This window comes from Enhydra lutris, unplaced genomic scaffold (assembly GCF_002288905.1).
Source record: "Enhydra lutris kenyoni isolate GAN:26980312 unplaced genomic scaffold, ASM228890v2 scaffoldscaffold37, whole genome shotgun sequence".
Lineage (NCBI taxonomy): Eukaryota > Metazoa > Chordata > Mammalia > Carnivora > Mustelidae > Enhydra > Enhydra lutris.
In genome coordinates this window covers 22981613-22986683 of record NW_019154121.1, presented here as the reverse complement: position 1 = coordinate 22986683, position 5071 = coordinate 22981613, and the positions used below count along the sequence as shown (strand labels likewise).

General features: G+C 33.9%; 1 pseudogene; it reads right to left on the bottom strand.

Annotated features, from left to right (window-relative positions):
• Nucleotides 1–769: 769 nt before the first annotated feature.
• Nucleotides 770–1691, bottom strand: LOC111154385 (annotated as a pseudogene).
• Between the last annotated feature and the right edge of the window lie 3380 nt (nucleotides 1692–5071).

Below are 5071 nucleotides of genomic sequence, written 5' to 3'. Positions count from 1 at the left end.
GCTTCTCTCAGTACTACTCCTTTGTTACTGCTCTTGACACTGCTTCCACTGATGCTGTGTGAATGGGGATCATTACTTCCAAAATGTGGGGAAAGTCCCACCTTTTCAGTCAGCCTCCTTAATATCACCCCAGTGGGGACAAGAGGGGCATTTTATTACTATTGGGTGGGGGTAGAATCTCTGCTTTTCACATGACTCAAGTAACACCATGAGAGATTTTTTTTTCTATGTTTCTTGGTTTTTCTATGTTGCCAGTTTCTCTAGCACCCAGTCTTGTTTATACTTGTTATGAAGAAATCCTAGGAAAATCATCATATATCATTTCTCAAGGGTCAAGATTCCTAGCTTTTTCTCCCTTCTTCCCATCTTTCAAATTCTTTTTAGGTTTCCTTTATATATTTAAAACCTATGTAAACACAGGGAAAAAAATGTGTCTTCAGGGGTTTTAGCTATAATCATCAAGAGAAATAGAAATCTATCTACTCCAAGAGTATGAGTTCTCATAAAGTAGATCTTAAGTACCTTACTAAGAACCCTCCATGGGTGGAGGAAAGAAAGAAAACAAGTTTTAAACTCTGAATTTTATTTAGGATAACTTGAAAAATTTGGAGCCAGCTAATAAAATACTCTAGGGTGAATATAAATGTTTGCATTTAATTTTATATTTTGTGTGTGTGTGTGTGTGTGTGTGTGTGTATCCTGTAAAACACTTCCACTGACTATTTTATTCAGAGAAAAACAAACAGAAAGAGACAAACAAAAATTCTGGTCATTTGCAGTGTCTATCAGCTTTCAGTTTTGTTCTGTCCAGAAGTGATTGATGAAAAATCCATCATTCTAGGCCTTTTGAGAATTTTACTGTCTTCTTTACTTATTTTAAGCTTGTGGTCTTAGAAACTCTGACATTTCTTTGCACAACTGTTTTCACATTATCAACATTTCTTTTGTCTTCTTTTGGAATATCATCTTTTTTCTTAGTTTTCTTTCAGCACAGGATCTAAGCTTTATCTTCTTCTCCTGGTTTTTTTACTTTTTGCCTCCATATTGCCCGCTTCATTGCATCCTCTAAAGCAGCTATTTGAGGCCAATAAAACCTTTTTCTCATCCTGAAAGACCAGTTCCCATTGTTGTCTTGGTCCGGTTGCATCCGAAAACCCCATAACAAGTCCACATGAATTGATACCAAGGTATCAATGGAGACATAGCCAGATTTCAGTGTAATTCAGGAATCAGGCAGGATGATAGTTGTAAACTGCTCTGAAGGACTAGGGCCCTCATCATTTTCTTTATGTGGTGCTCCCAGTATAAAAAATCCATTCTCAAGTGTTGTATGTTCATTCCTTTATCCATTTCAGTTGCTCTGGTCCCTGAAATTTCACTGAAGTTTGTTATGGTCCAACAGATTACAACAATACCAAGTTGAGTTTCTTCATCTTTTTCTTTTCTTTTTCTTTTTTCTTCTTCTCTTTACTCTTTTTCTTCTTACTCTTAGCCTTGGTTCCCTTGAATAGGAGTTTGGTGGCATTGACATAGGAGTATTCAGCTTTGGTTCTTGTTATACTCTGTATGAAGAGGTAGGAGTTGATTAAGAGCAAAATACCTCCACTGGAGTAAACGTGGGTAAAGGAGGCCATAAAAGGAAGAAAGCGTGCAAACGCCCTGAAAAAGCATGCAACAAGAGGAGTGGACATGTCTCTCCTGAGTCCCTGGTGTCTCTCATCCTACACTTAACTTTATTTTTAAAAGTCTCCTTATTTTTCAAAATTTCTTTCCAAAGCTCTTTTCACCTTCCCTTAATAAAACCCTCTCTCTCAGGAGCACCTGGGTGGCTCAGTTGTTTAAGTGTCTGATTCTTGATCTCAGCTCAGGTCTTGATCTCAAGGTCATGAGTTTAATCCCTTAAACAAAAAAATAGTAAAATAATAAAAAATAAGACCTTGTCTCAAAACAATATTTTTTTGGTAATATTTGAGTTATTAAAGATTGTTGATTGTTAAGCAAGAATTGCCATTACTCTTATGGACCATTGTCCAAAGTATTTCTAATTCAGATAATTCAAATAAAAACCAATTTAACCCATATCCAATGCCACCCTTTATCCTTCATGAATAGTTAGGGAAAGAAGGAAGTCCTGTGATGAATCTTTGGTGCTGTGACTCATGATTTGAGGAAAGCTTTCCCAGAATACCTCTTAAAATGATATTTATGTGGCATTATAAAGTATTTTTATTTGCCAGATAAATAAATTCGCCGTTGGTGAGAGGTATGTGCACGCGCGCGCGTGTGTGTATGTTTTTGCATGTCTGGCTTAATGTTAGAAAAGTTGTATTTAAAAGAGAAACAGGGAAAAAATCCCAGGTAATGCTCAAAAATAATGTATTCAGAATTTTAGCAGCTTGGGACTTACTTAAAATGAACAGTGTCTCATGCTTGCACCTTAATATCATTCCTATTTTACACATTCTGCTGGAAGACCAAAATTTAAGAAGGCAACAATTTTTCACTAGAAGCAAAGTTGGAATTCTCCACATGAACCTATGTGAAAGTTGCTCTTAGGAGTAACGTAGAAATAAGATATTTGATTAGTGGAAATTGGTACCTTCAGCATTGTTAGATAATCTCAAATTAGATTCCAAAGTAAGTGTAATAATTCAGTTTCCAAAATATCATATAAATTTTTCTTTGATACCCAGACTGTTTCACATCAGGAGACTTCAATTTTGGTCAATATGGTGGGCATAAGTAGTATATCACTTTCTAAAAAAATTGCATTTCTCCACTTTTGATATTGAGCAATTTTCATGTAGATAGAAACCAATTCAGTTTTTATATAATTTCTCTTTCTGCATGATTTTCCAATTTTTCAACTGGATTGACTTTTAGTGATTTGTCATGTCTTTAAATGTATTATAATCACAAAATGATCATTTTAAATATATGTTAAAATTGTCTTCTTACAGAGTATAATTTGTCTTTCTACTTTGAATATGACTTTTTTGAGATTTTCAGTGTACTCCAATTTATTAATGTTTTCCTTAGTTTTTGTGTTTCTTAATTTTTCTCTTTAAGAATCTTTTTTAAAAAATCTGAGGTTATAAGACATTTTCCCATACTTTTTTTTTAAATGGAGCTTTTTTTTCCCCCTTAGGTTTCTAATTAATTTACTGATTATTTTTGTAAGTGGTATGAACCTGAGGCTTTAGATGTAATAGTAGTTTCCTATTTTTGCCTGACAGTTTTCCACAAACTTAGCAACTTAAGACACCACCCATTTATTACTGCACAGTTCTGTAGGTCAAAAGTCTGAGTGGGCATTAGTGGGTGCCCTACCTAATGTCTCACAAGTTTGAGACCCAAGTGTCACTGGAATAGCCTCTTACTTTGGGAGGCTTTGGGAAATAATCTATTTTCAAGTTACTTTAGGTTATTTGGTAGAATTCAGTACAGATCTGTCATGGAACTAGGACTTAATTTTCTTGTTGGATGTCAACTAGGATCATTCTCTGCTTCTAGAACTGACTCAACTTCTTTCCATAAACCTCCTCCATCTTTAAACCAGCAATGAAATCTCTTTCCCTCCCTCTTTCTCTCTCATAATATCCTTCTTGAACTTAAATTTCTCTTACTTCCTCTTTCATTATCAGCCTGAGAAAATACTGCTTTTAAAGGACTCACCTGATTAGGCTTGATCCACCCGGATAATCTGTTGATCTTGTGGTCAATTGATTAGTAATAGTAATTACATCTGCAAAATATCTTTTATCATATAATGTATACCAATCATGGATGTAATAACAGAAAGTGGAGCTCACGGGTGGGTCCATCTTAGAATTCTTCTTGCCACAGAAGTGTTCTGTGGGTTGGGTTTGTTACCCAGTTATTTAAGATTTTCCTTATGGCTTTTGTTTGAATCTTCCCCATAGAGAGCTGAAAGAATGAGAGAGAGAGTTTCAGACCACATGCTTCCTAAAATCATTAAAATTATATTAAAATAATCTTTTTAAATTCTGTATTTTAACTTTGTAATATAGTCAAGAATGTAACATAGTATTTTTGCACATAATTTTTACCCCGTTATAAAAACTTTATATACATGTCTATTTTTAATGTATTTAACTTAATAATTGACAAAAATTATAAGATATATATTCTATGCTCCTTTTGAGATTTAGATCACTTTCATGAATATGCATGCCATCCATACTGAATTTTTTTTTCCATATTGAATTTAAGGCAGTAACTTAATTATGACCATGTTGATAGGATAGGAAAAAGAACAGAAGTATTTGTGTGTTTAGCATTTTCAGAAACTAATGTTCTGCAGGCAACATTAATTTTTTCTCATTCTTAATTGTAACAAATGCAGCCAAGTAGATTTTTGTAATGGAGTCACATACTCTGGAGCTCCTTAAATTACTGTTTGGTTTCACATAAAGTGAACATTACATGTAAGAATGACCTTGGGAGAATTGCCTGACCACAGATCCACAAATCCTTGATTTAATAGAAATAATTGAAGTAAGTGAGCTGTGTTATACTTTCCAATTGAATTGTGTGGCTTTTAATATATACATATAAAGAATACACACACACACACACACACACACACACACACAGAGAGACACACACTTTTTTTTTTCTTTTTCTTTGTTCTCAAGGCCACTATTCAGGACTGGGCCCTAGAGATCAACAAAACAACATAATCACTTCCAATGTAAATCAGTGAAACCTATGAAGATAAAATGTCTTGCCTAAAATTACATTTACTTGACTCTCAAATCTAGGCCATGTGGCTTAGCCTTGTCTTTGTGACATTATGCTAGCTTACCAAGTCATTCAACTTTATAACTCTGGTTATATAACACAAATTATTTGAAGGTTATAAATCATGTGTTAAGTTCTAAGATATAGAATGGTTGAATATTTGGGGTAAAAAAATGTCATATAAAGAAAAATCATCCACTTGTTGGAAACTGATTTCTCTTTTATGTGAATGGAAAGTAACTCTGTCTCTGTCTAAGTTCTATTTCTTAATTCAACCTTTTCTTTAGACATTTAATTCAAGTTCAGT